At 40.6% G+C, this 13944-nt stretch overlaps 1 pseudogene; it reads right to left on the bottom strand.

The window, feature by feature from the left end:
• Positions 1–559: 559 nt before the first annotated feature.
• Positions 560–13383, bottom strand: LOC123047611 (FT-interacting protein 7-like; annotated as a pseudogene).
• Between the last annotated feature and the right edge of the window lie 561 nt (positions 13384–13944).

Genomic DNA, 13944 nt, shown 5'->3' with positions numbered 1-13944 from the left:
GATATCTGCGCCTTCCGTTTCAACCTTACCGCAGAGCACCGCCTGACTCTCATCATCCATGTGCTCTAAATGGACCATCAACAGCAACACAGGCCTTCTGCACGCATAGCTTGTGGCTTTAAAAACATCTAATTTGGCTCTATGATAGGATGAACCTTACGTGTGGTCTCCAATGATGCCATGTGTTGCTTTTGTACGATGCTATTACTCATGGGCACCACATCCATTTACTGATCTTTCGCCAAGCATAATGCTTATTCCTTTCTTTCTAATAGCATTGTAAATATTTTGTGTATCAATCTGCCCCTAAATATTTTTATGTTCACTCTCACAATACATGCCTTACTCTCGCCCCTTGCGCCATCGGCGCAACGGGTCATCTAGTTTATGATAAACGTGAGACCCACACAAGTTCACCATCTTGTATAATGATGAAATAGGCAGCGCTACTACCTATTTCATCATTGAAATAATAATAATAAATATACCAAAGTGGCAAGCGGAATTACAATCAGCCATCCAAAGAAGACCTACAGATCTAAAGCCGGGGGAGTATATGGGATTCTGAAAATTCATACATACATATATAGAGTAGCATGATCAACCAAAAACGAAGATAAGAAAAGGAACAAATGCTACGTACATGCATCAACCTTATAGCATCACGTCATCCTTGCAAGGAAGACGCGTGTAGAAGTTGATGAGGAGCTGGTTGGTCCTGCTCCGGAACCACGGGGGCAAGAGGAAGTATAGCCCCGTCACCATGGTCACCAACCGGAATGGAGTCAAGTACAGTATGATGGCCATCACCAACGAGAGGACAATGAAGGCGGGAGTGACCCTGGGGTCTTGCCAGCTAAACAGCGACTGCGGGCGCTCCCCCTGCGCAGCCAGGTCGCCGACCACTATGGCACTGTCTGCATCGTGCCGGCGATCCCCCTCAGTCGATCATACCTCACCTGCACAACATCCTCCGGTTTGGACGTTGGGAATGTGTCGAACTCCTCATCAAGCTCGCCGGGGTACGCCAGATCTGTGTACCACCACAGCACCGCATTTATGTGTGGCGGCTGCAACGTGCCGAACTCCTAGCTCAGCTCATCCGCCGGGTGCGCGAGCTCCGCACGCGACAACACCCTGTCTATCTGCGGTGGCTCCCGCGGCCGCTGTCGGTAGTTCCATGCCCCGATCATGGTTATGGAAAGGAACACGGTGGGCAGGATCAGCTCCGGGCAGCACACCAGCTTCACGAATACCACGTGCACCAGAATCGTCTTCAGTGGCTTCTTCCACCTGCATATGTCGTCGAACCACTTCCCAACTGCCAGCACATCGGAGAAGAGCGTGGTGATCCTGCAGACATTGGCCTTGCTCCGGCGCAGGCTGAACACGTGGGAGTCGATGTCGAGCATATGTACTCCACCACCTCCCTCCGCAGCGGCGGATCAGTCCTGGCAAGCCGCGCGGCCACCATCTGCATCGCCTGGAACATGAGGTAGTTTTGTTGCGGCACGGAGATAGGGTTGGTGTGGTGCATCTTGGGGAGCAGTGGTTTGCCGTACATGGCCAGCAGAGTGAAGTCTGATTTAAACCTTGAAGTTGTAGAGGTTGTTGGGAACGAACCCTCACGTCCAAATCCCTGAAATATATACCCTGTACTATTTGATCCGGGTCGATTTTAACCTTGAGGACGTATCCAAACAGAATTGGGCGGGATGAGGGCGAGACCCACATGTCAGCAGGAGAAGTAAATATCAAGTTTTGTGTGAAATTTTTTGGCAGCGTAGGATTCAGAAGGGAGACCTGGCTCTTAGACTGCCACAATACTGTATCGGCATGGACAGCCGGCCGCCACCGCCACGAGAAATGCACGGAGCGTGGAGCGCTGCAGTGCAGCTCGGGACAAGCTAGTGCGCGATTAGAGCGAGGACAAGACTGCGTGCACGCTCGTGGTGGGCCGCCTCGGGGCGCGACGACTCCGGGTTCACCTTGCAGCCGGCGCCCGCTCGCCTAGGACCCCGCTGCAGAGAAGAACACCTTCTAGTTGTAGTACAAAGCACAGCTTCCGCCTTTGCCGCGTCGAGCACAGCTTCTGCGTGGTACGCCTCCGCTGCTGTCCACCTCCGCTACAACATGTCTAAGCGGAACAAGCCTTGAACAACGGCTCCTGTGCGTGGCATGGCTCGTCCACGTGCTCTTCCTCCTCTCTTACATGGAGGTGCCGCTGCTCTTCTTGCTCCGAGTCGGCCGAGCATCGCTGGCATGGGACGCCGGCCGGGCGTGGAGCAATACGACGAGACTACGCGTGGGGTGCGCTCGTCCACTAGCACTGGCCGTACGGGAGGAACTTGTTCCGCGGCTTTTCGGCAGTCAACTCGTTGCTCACGTCCATCTAACCATCTATCGATCCATGCAAATATAAACCATGCATGCACGTGTGTTCTGAAATCCAAGTTCAGTCAACAATCCCAGCGTCTCCGTGTCACGTCATCCAATCCCCTCCTGAAAAGGCATCAAGGTTAAAAACGACCGGGATCAAAGAGTATAGGGTACAAACTTCAGGGATTTGGACGTGAGGGTTCGTTTACGACTACCTCTACAATCTCAAGGTTTAAATTAGACTTCACTCTGGCCAGCATTTTGGGCCACGACTTGCAGGTGAAGCGGGCAGCGAGGTGGATCTCCCCCATCTCCTGCAGCCCTGAGGGGCTCAGCGCCAGTAGGGGGTAGGACTGGGAGTGCACGCGGTCCGTCTCGAGGGTGGCGAGGCGGACGCGCACCTTGCCGATTCTCTGGTGCCTGGCGTCGCGGTTGGAGTCATCAAAGACCGCGATGGTGATGACGGTGCTGACGTCGAACACGTCCCAGGTGTACTTCTCGTTCCACTGCGGCGCCGCCGTGGCGAACATTGTGCGCGTGCGCACCCACTTCTTGCCGTACTTGGCCACGACGTACAGGTTCTTCATGTCAGCCAGGTCACGCGCGCCCAGGATGTCCACCTCCAGGACTCCAATGGCGCTCTTGCGGAGCTTCTTCACCATCATGAACAAGAAGTATGTGTGTTAAATATAAGAAACATTGCATTAGTTTAATTAACATGGATCGCTCGAAATTTCCAGCTTCAAGTATACTAGTTTGTTTGTGACATAGAGAAACGACGAAACTGCTGACAAATAGCGTCGAAAGAAACCAAGTTTTCATTGTTTGCCCACTATTGACAAGTAAGAAAGGTGAAGTGTGTGCTAATCACAGGACCATCTCAAGGCGCAGCCGGCAGCAAGTCGCTGCTATAGTCCGTCATCTCATTGAGCACGTGGTACGCCGTCTCCATGGTCAGCCGCAGACGGATTTTGCCGGCGACCTCGTCCACCGTCATCCCTCGCCACAGGCTGAACCACTTGGGGCGGACCGACTTGGACAAGTCATTGCGGGCCACCGGAATGACCACTTGACCGATGGGCTCGTCGTGGCCAGCGGCCACACGCTCCTCCACGGTAACTACCAGCGGGTCCTCGGACGGCTCGCTGGCCACGAACAAGAACTCCTCGTTCCACGTCTGGTTGGCCGACCCCTGCGGCTGCCCCGGCTGCGTCCGCCTGATCTGGCTGCCCATCTGTAACTTAGCGCTGATGGTGGGCACGAGGGAGCGGCCCTCCTCGGTAGGCACGAGATCCCGCGCTGACAGGACCACGACCTTGACGTACACGAGCTTGGGGGAGTAGTACACTTTGTAGAGCGTGCCATTGGTGAGCCCATCCTCGGAAAGGGAGTGAGCTTCCAGGGGCCACGCCTTCTGGAAGGCCTCGCCGGCCATCGATGGAAGGGGCGGCTTTATCTCTGCCGCTGTTGCATGGCCGGCAGGCCGGGGCATGACGACCGTCTGGCCCGCCAGCGGAAGCGCATCTCTCACAGGGCCTCGTACGACGAAGCGGAACAATCTAGGGTCATTGTTGTTGCTCTTTTGCCCTAAGGTAGAAGATGCAGCTTCCGCTATCTGGCCATGCAATGAGAAATGGTAGAAAAGTGAACTTTTTCTTCAAACAAGGCCTGGAAAATCCTTTTTTTTTTTGCTTTTATTGATGTGCCATATGTTGCAACGGGGTTCAAGATTTCATAGGTTCTAGTTTTACATCAATAAAAGAAACAATAAAAGCAAAAAAAAAAGAATTAAAGAAACGCATCTTGCTTTATTGGTAACTAGCAAAAGAGCCCGTCCATTGCAACAGGAGCAAAAAATAACAGATGCCCCTAACCAGTAACCGTGACTCAAGACCCCAATAGGTTCATGCTATTTATTCAAAACAGGGCATTCATCTGTGTTGCCGCTTATCCTTCTCCCACCCTCGCCGACGGTGGCCTTAGTGTTGACACAATCGCAATGATCAATCCAAAGGCGTCTCTCTCCGCTTAAGTTAAGAAATCTGCTTTCCTGTTTTCCGTGTGAGGTTTTGCCGACGCGTCCATGTCTTGTTACAGATGATTTCTTTTGTATCCAATCTAATTTTAGTAGGATGTTCTTTTTCAGTTCGGATCTACACTGATACAAAAGAGACGTGGATCATGCACTATTGATTAAGGTAGTATCCTAAATAACATTTTTTAAATGGTTAACATGTCAAATAACATCATATTTAGATTCTACTATTTTATATCAAATTTCATATTTAATATGTTAAAATCGGAGTGACGGTTTAAAAGATATGACAATTTTAAAAGATAATACAAAAGAGACGCGGATCATGCACTATTGATTAAGGTATCCAATCTAATTTCATATATAATGCTGCGGGTTAACTAAGCCAAATTAGGGTGTTTTTTTGCGAAACACAGACTGCAGGTTGATTTTATGAAAGAGCGGTGGAGAGGCAGAAGCGTTCCGTACTCTATTGGAAAGTATAGATTAGTATTAGTATATATTATAACAAGTGTTTTCTACCACCAGTGATTGTTATGCTCATGTGAGCTTTGTATGTTGTATGTAATATATGTCAAAACCGAGTGTATGTACGTGTAAGATATAGTATAGAAAAATATTTGGATAGAATACAAATGTTTCCGACCACCGGTGGTAATTACCCTCCCGTGAGTTTTATATCTTGTATATAGCATCTGTCAAAACCGGAAGTGTAATTTACCACCAATGGTCATCCTGGGTGAGGAATGGTTATTCTTTACCCCCGCTATTTTACCACCAATCTTATATTTACTAATTGGAGGCACCATTCATGATCCCTCATTAATCCACATCATCAAAATTAATTAAACCGTTAGATTATAAATTTTACGGTCAGGATAAAAAGAAAACTTGCGTAATGTTCAGTCATATAAAAAGTGCATGTGACACGTGACACGTCTAACATTAGGAAAACAAAACATGGAAAGTCTCACGTAAGAAAAAAAATTAAGGAAATAAAGAAAACTTGCCCAATGTTCAGTCATATAAAAAGCCCATGTGACACGTCTAACATTAGGGAAACAAAACATGGAAAGTCTCACGTAAGAAAAAAAATTTAAGGAAATCCTCGCGCGAAAAAAACACACACAAGGAAAGCCTCCACACGTTGCCATAAATTAAGAAGGAAAGCCTCTCATGATTGAAGAAGGAAAGCCCCCATTAAAATCTCTAATGATATAATGTCAAAATAAATGATAACAGGGAAAAAGAAGCCATGATCCGGCTGATTGCCCATGAAATAAAAATACCGATGGAGACTCCCCGTTAGTTTCCAGAAAAAATACATAAACTAAATCTTTATATAATTTAAATCTACGGTTCAGATCAACAAGTGAACGTGATTAGAGTCATAAGCATATAGAATGTGTAGATCAAACATAGACGTGCTGTCAAAAAAGGAAAGAAAACGTTAGATTGTAAAATTTGTGACCGAGAGAGAAGGAAAGCTTCCATAACATAGATGATCCAGTGCTATAAAAAGTGCACGTGACACGTCCAATATTAATGTAAAGAAACAAGGAAATCCTCACGTAAGCAAACAGATAAGGAAAGTCTCTACCCGATCCCACAAATTAAGAAGGCCCCGTCCCCGTTAAAATCTCCAACAATAAAATGTCTAAAAAATACCAACGATAAAAAGGGAAAAGAATCAACGATGATTTTTTTTAAACTTAGAATCCACGATCAGGCTGTTTGCTGAAATACGTAAAAAAAAGAGAGGCTGATTGCTGAAATAAAAATACCAACGAGTTTCAAAAAAAGAAAAAGAGTCAACGGAGTCTCCACGTTAATTATCAGAAAAAACATAAATTAAATATTTATATATTAAATACACGGTTCAGATCAATAAGTGAACGTGATTAGAGTTGTAACAATACATGGTGTGTATATCAAGCAAAAAAATCATAGACGGCCTGTCAAATCTAAAGCTAAGAAAAATAAATTATAGACAGACCGATCTGCACCTCATAAACTTAAATCGTCCTGAAGTTCAAAAAAAAAACTTAAATCGTCCTGTTGTACCATTATTGCAACGATGTTTCTGTTCAATATGCAAAATCTTATGTCTCTGCCATAATCGCAATAAGCCAGCGTCATGCCATGGTCTTTGTCTCGCCTAGAACGCTCCCATCAGTTCACTTCTACATATTATCGTTGGATGCTTATGGTAGCCACTTTTTCAGTTTCGACGAGACTAATCTTGCAACCATCCACGCCACAGCATGCAAGGGACTGGAAAATTTGCCTAGATCCAAACAACCCTCAGGTTTGTTCTTACGACCACACCTAATCTCATTAGTTATATGATCCGCATGAATGTGATTAGTGATGGGTACGAATATGGATGCTATGATGATTGACATGCTCCCTATGATATCCATGGATCTTGAGTAGATTGAGTAGATGATACATGAACTAAGCATGTTGTTTTCAGATTCTGCGTACATGAGATACTAATCAAATCGCTGTTTTGATGTAACTGCATTCTGAACTGTGAAATCATGGCATGCAGAGATGAATAACAAGAATATGCTACAACATTGCTAGGCGTACCGACTATAATAGTCTCCCTATGAGCGCTAGACCTCATCTCAAACATGGCCGTTCTGTCTTTTGCTACCATTTGAATATATGAAGACACTGATGTTACTAATTGTTTGGGCACGCGCACATACTGTATGTGAAGTATGAAACTGTAGAGCCTTAGCATGTCACTGTTCTACCCTTTCTCTTTAGAATAATTTGATTACCTTTTCATGCATACTTTTTTAGTTAACACAACATTGCTAATTATAAATTGGCATCTAAAATTCTAATGTGTTGTAAACCTGCCTGTTCGGATGACTCTTTCATCCTGTGACAAGTTTGTAAAATTGATAGACATAATTGTTAAACAAAGATAAATACAATAGGCATTACATATGGACCAACAGTGCAAATTAGGGTTAAAGAGAAAATATTTATCCAATTGGTTAACATCGTGTGATATCATAAATCGTTGAAGAGGTGGCCCGGTTTCAAAATACCAACATGCCATATTTGATTTTCTAATGTAAGTCTTTGATTTTGTACAATAAATGTATCGCCTATTGTTACTAATTTTAATATTTAATGCTTAATTAAGGGTACTAGCCCGTGCAGATGCACGGGGTTGATGACTAGTGCACTATAATTTTACGTTCCGTAAGTTTTGTCTTCTGACGTAAAAAGAGAATGTAAGAAACTATATAATCGCCGTAAAAAATATTTTATGTTATGTAAAATTACAGACATAAAAACATAGTGTAAAATATACATAAACTCCAAATTTTCTTGTCTTATGACCTATATTTTTATTTTTTATACCAATATTTACATAGTGAAACAATAGGAATGTAACTATTTGAATTCCAAATGTAATTTAGTTATGAAGTGATCATAAGATTACCTTTGGTGAACAATAACTTATTATGCACCCTGGATGATGAACAGCATCACTATATATTATTTTATCCATGCAAATATAAAGTTATTTTCAACATATAGAAAAATATATACTCATATTCAATTTTTTGTGTATCTTCTTTTAAATACTTTAGATAAAGTATATATAAACATACTTAAAATGATAAAGTACTATATATATATATATATATATATATATATATATATATATATATATATATATATATATATATATATATATATATATAGACACACACACACACACATACTATTATATAATTGTATATGAGACATAAATGAAACTACGATCAAATGGTAGGATGTATTTTGTCACATGCTTTGTGTGATTTATATTAACTGCGCTTGATGTCGTCGATATGTTTGATTCACTAGTTTGATTAGTATTTTATTTATTTTCATGCTTCTGTTTTTCATTTGGGTTTCTCTAATTCTTCAGCGGTTTTCTTGTTTTTCTTTGTTTTTGTTGTTCTCACTGGTTTCTTAGTTTATTTATCAGTTTTCACTGGTTTTCTCTTTACTTTATTTTTTTATTTCTTTTTCTTTAATTTCCTTTGTTTCTTTCTTTGGTGTTTTCTTTCTTTCCTTTTTCTTCATTGGTTGTCTCAGTTTTTTTCCTCATTATAAATTTTGCTTTCACTGCTTTCATTTTATTCTTCTTTTGTTCTTCGTTATACTTTTGATTTCTTTGTTTTTCTTTTTGTGTTCGCCTTTTATTTTTTTCTTTGTTTTTTTTGTCGATTTTCATAGATTTTCTTTTTTTTTCAACGTGTTAACTTCTTCAGTACATGTTTAGCAATTTTCGTATACATCAGAAACATTTTATATATACAATTAGTCATTTTTTATATACGTGATTAACATTTTTGAAAACTTATTTATTTTTCATATACACATTTCTCTTTTGCAAATGCTTGATTATTATATTTTTAAATACTAGATTAACATTTATTGAATACATGCTTAAAATTTATTTTACACATGGTCAACATTTTTATACATATTTCAGATTTTTGTAATGCTTGATTTTTTTTCAAATACAAGATTAATAATTGGTAATTGTTTGATTAACATGTTTTAAATACGTGATCAATTTTTCTCATACTCATTAGTATTTTTCTATATATATTTTTTGTATACATGAGAAATATTTTCTTTAAACGCATTTAACATTTTCAATGTTATTTAAATAAATTTTTTTGTAGTATATTTAATTAGAATATTTGGAAGTACAAACAAAAGTGAACAAGAGAGCAAAAAAATAAAAAATAAAGTAAAAGAAAAACAAGGTTGTGGCCTCCAGCATGCCTGGGCTGGCCCATCTCGCGCCGCTTTCAAGTCAAGCTTCCCTCGGTCTCGCCAGAATCGAGATATAACCCCGCACGGGCATTTCCTAAACGGCGCCCGTAGCGCCCGTTTTAGGCTTAACGGTACAGGGCGCACACCCCTTTCACCGCACTGGGCCGGCCCACGTTACTTTTTTTAAAGACGCAAAAAACAGCGTCCCCACGGTTACTCGAACTGGCGATCTTCTTGCTCAGAGTTGTTGTCACAACCAACCAGCCAGCCTACTTGACGTGTTTACTACTGGCCTTTTTCTTCTTATAATCTTTTTTTTATTTGCTGGAATGGTTTTCTTTTTTTTCGTTTTTGGAACAGTTTTTTCTTTTTCCCTTTTTATTGGAACGGTTTTGTTCATTTTTTCTTTTCTGCTAAATGCGTGAACATTTTCTGCAAAATCGATGAACTTTTCTCACCAAATTCCATGAACTTTTGTCAAAATTGATGAACTTTTTTTCAAATTCAATGAAATTTTTTTGAAAACCAATGAACTTTTTTAAATTCGATGAACTATTTTCGAATTGGATGAACTATTTTCAATATCCAAAATATGTTCAGATTTTTCGAATTCGTTTGAATTTTCAGAAAATGTTTTTCGAAATTCCTAATTTTGTTCATGTTTTCGAATTTTGTTCACGTTTCAAAAATAGTTCTGAATTCCAAATTTTTGTTAACCATATTAAAGAAAAATGTTCACCATACATTGGAAAAATGTTCAGTGTGTATAAAATATGTTCATCATGTATAGAAATTTTGTTCAGCATGCATTCAAAAGGAGTTCATCGTATTTAAAAAAAAGTTCTACGTGTATTAGAATATTGTTCACTATACATTGAAAAAATGTTCAGTGTGTATTAAAAATGTTCATCGTGTAGAGAAATTTTGTTCAGCATGTATTCAAAAAAAGTTCAGCGTATTTTAAAAAAATGTTCAGTGTTCTTTGAATAATGTTCACCCTATACTAAGAAAATGTTCAATGTGTATTCAGAACTATTTTTGAATACGCGTGCCTTTTTTTGCATAACCAAGAACTCCATCCGTAATATTTGAACATATTTTCAATAATTGAAATGTATAAATGCCATAGTGTATTGTGCAATAAATAGTGCGTCTGTTAGCTGTTTATTTTTATTTTTTTGAGAAAGTTAGCTGTTTATTTAAACGTTCGCGGTGGGAATATCCGCTAGCAGTTGGGTGGTGCAGTGGCTAGCCTCACCGTGTGGAAGCGGGAGGGCGCGAGGTCGAATTGCGGTCGGGAAGTATTTTTGGCTGTCATTTTTCTCTCTGCTTTGTTGCGTGATAGTGGGCCGGCCCAATCAACCGCTGCTGCGGGCGCCAGATCCCTTGCGCGGCGCTGAAGGCGCCCTATAGGAGGTCCCCCGCGCACGTGGCTAAGTGACTGCGACCTGAATCCTCTTGGGCTGGTTGTGTTTTCGGGTTGTGGGCAAATTATGTAGTACAATAATAAAAGTTGCTTTTACTAAAAAAATACAAGTTGCTAATTATTTTGATGGGAGCAACTAGTTAAAAGGTGCCGCTGGATGGGCTTTAGGGGCACCGGTGGGCACACAGGGGAAGAGCCGTTGTCACATGGCACACGTTGAAAATTCTAGAAAACAAAATTTGTATCGCATTGGATGCATCCTGCATAGGAATCTTTTTTTCCCTTGGTTTTGTCTGTGTTTTTAGATTTCCAACTTGGCTCAGGTTTTTCCTATTTATTCTTGATTTTTTTGGTTTATCTGGATTTTTGTTTGTCGTTCTTGTTTTTTTTTCAGGTTTTACTATTTTTTCAAAACTATTTTGTGCTCCCGTCTTGCATACGTTAATTAATGTTGGGATCACATGTGCACTACACACAGGGGATTAAAAATAAACTATTGCAAGGAGCTAGCACAAGTATTGTACATAGGGGAGTACAAGTATACTATAGTTGGGAGTATAACTTGTGCCCAAAAACAGTTTGTCAAAATCAATCAAGATGAGATCAATTTTAAAATATTTTAACAAGAAAAGTGCAACTGTGAAAACAGTTCATAATTTGGACACATGGACCTTGTGCATTCGTATTTTGAGTTGCAATTTATTTGTCAGCATGTTCTTTATTAAAAAATAACTAACTATTAGGAAAATATATCTCACAAGGGATCTACTAATATTAATTTTGTTTTTTATTTTCTCGCAAAAAAATTGGTTTTTTATTTGCTAATTACTTATAACCAAGGGAAATCATGTAAAACTTCGAAGACATGTTTGATTGACACAAATTCTAAAGCTACTATTATTATTGAATCAGAGGTAGTATGTAGAAAAAGGTTCTAGATTCAAAACAGGGATGTGCAATTAAAGCTCATACTCTACAAGTATTGGTATTAGTAACAACTCGGAATTAAAGGAAGAAGTACACAAACTCTCACTTTTTGAACATACCTGCATACTTTCCGTTTCGTGAAGCCTGTTAATTATATCTCGTGCGCTAGCTGGTCTCTTCTCGGGATTGAATTCTCTACACTGTACAGCTATCTCGTAGCATTCTTGTATTTGTTCACATAATGTGTCTCGTTGTGATCTATCCAACCTATCGCTCCAACTTTCAAGTACCTAAAAAGTTGCAGTAGTGAGTTATGTTCTAAAAGTCAAATATGTATATTATATACCGACCACATACATTCAGGCATCAAACTGACAAAAACAATTCTCTAAAAAATAACTTGTGTACCCGTAAATTCAAGTCAGCTATCACCGTGTAAATTGCAATTTAGAAATGCAACACCAAAACTAAGAGCAAATATTCTTCCAAAAACAATCTGTTTTGCTGATTCGTTTGATGCCAGATTGTGCTTTTCACTGGACAACTACTAGGTGTGCTGCCATAAATGATATTACGCAATATCTAAAACTAAAACTTAATGACAATATGCATTGTGGAAGCGTGACAATTATTTTAAAGTCGACCCTTCTTAGCCAAAAGGGAAACTGATCTGTCATCTTTCTAACAATGACATATCTTGTCCTTACGTCCTCGATACGTTCATGTCCCTTATGCCCGGTCAGTATTTCTAAGATAATAACACCAAGACTATACAAGTCAGCGCTGCGTGTGATCACACCCCCTCCGGAAAATTCAGGTGCCCAATATCCCCTGTATAAAAATATAAAAATCCGATCAACTAGTGAACAAAGGGAGTTCAGTTTAAATAACAAAACACACAAAAAAATGAGCTTTGAAGAGAACTTAGTTAGCTTACACTGTTCCAAACATGTTTTTCGTAATATCCCGGCTTTGATTTTCATCGAAGTATCTCGACAGGCCAAAATCAGCAATTTTAGGTACCATATTATTGTCGAGAAGTATATTGGCGGGTTTTAAATCCAAGTGAACAATAAAGCTCTCATGAAGGTATTGTAGACCCATGCAAATCCCTTTGATTATTTCGTAGCATGTTCCCCACTGACGATATGGATCTATAAAGGGGAGAAGAGAAATCGGGTTTTGAGATACTTGATGTATTAACTTTTGAATAATAGATGCTATATGTCACACCCCGCATTACACGATTTGTAGTCTATGAAGAAAATAAAGAGAAAAGTTAGAGGTCACATGGTCCTACCCTTGATATACTCATAAAGACTCCCATTAGGTATATACTCGAAACAAAGCAGTCTTTGGCGGGTCTCTGCCATGACAGGTTTTCCATCGAATGTTTCCCTACTTCTTTGTGTGTCATCACAATATCCCAGAAATCTTACTACATTTTTGTGCTTTGCCCGCATTAGGCATTCGACCTCTCGGTCAAATTCTGTGTCCGTCATTAAGAAGTTGGACAACTTCTTCACGGCTATCTCCTTATCACCAAGTATTCCCTGCTTTCAGAGCCTTGTTAGTATAGCTTCAGTTTAAGTTCGAAATCAAGCATGACTAAGATCGGAATGCATACCTTATAAACCACTGCAAATCCACCACTTCCAATCTCCTGGTCATGAGAGAAATCACTTGTGATGTCCTCCAACAGCGATAATGGCAGGTTCTTGGGCTCTGTGGCTTCATCAACTAACACTTGCTCTAGGTAACTTCGTGCAATACAAGCTTTGCGCTCCATTTGCAGTTAGTATGTAATTGACCTGGAAACAAGAGAAAACTGATTATGTATGTACACAAGCCTAGCTACTAGATCCAAATCTCCAATTACCCAGGTAGGTAATCAGTGAGAGTGAAGTAATATCGTATATATTCAGTACCGAACATGTAAAGATCACTCACCTATATAAAAGAGAAAGCAGCAATTTTGATTTCGACAGCGCTTGATGACGTCCTTTCTAGTTGCAAACTGGTGGAAAATTGATCGACCAGAGAGCTGCAATAAACAATGAGTATAATCCGCGGGCAACCGATTCCCGTAAGCACCAGCTGCTTCTCAAACTGAACCTAGCGAGAAGAAAGTGATAATAGCAAGTACCTGGCCAAGCTTTGGTGCTGCCTACTGAAGGCGCGATCCAGCTTCAGATTTAATTACCTTTCTCGCGAAGGAGGGGATGGGGTATTGAGAGAGGAGTACACGCTGTTCAAGTAATTGCGCTGCCAACGTACATGATGAATAATTGAGCTGTGTGTGTGTGTGGTGCCAGCGGAATCCATCACGATATAATGGCATCCTGGAGAGGTTCCGCGGCTGGGCGGACGAAAT

Source organism: Triticum aestivum, chromosome 2B (assembly GCF_018294505.1).
Source record: "Triticum aestivum cultivar Chinese Spring chromosome 2B, IWGSC CS RefSeq v2.1, whole genome shotgun sequence".
In the NCBI taxonomy this organism is placed as follows: domain Eukaryota; kingdom Viridiplantae; phylum Streptophyta; class Magnoliopsida; order Poales; family Poaceae; genus Triticum; species Triticum aestivum.
This window is presented reverse-complemented; position numbering and strand designations above follow the sequence as displayed.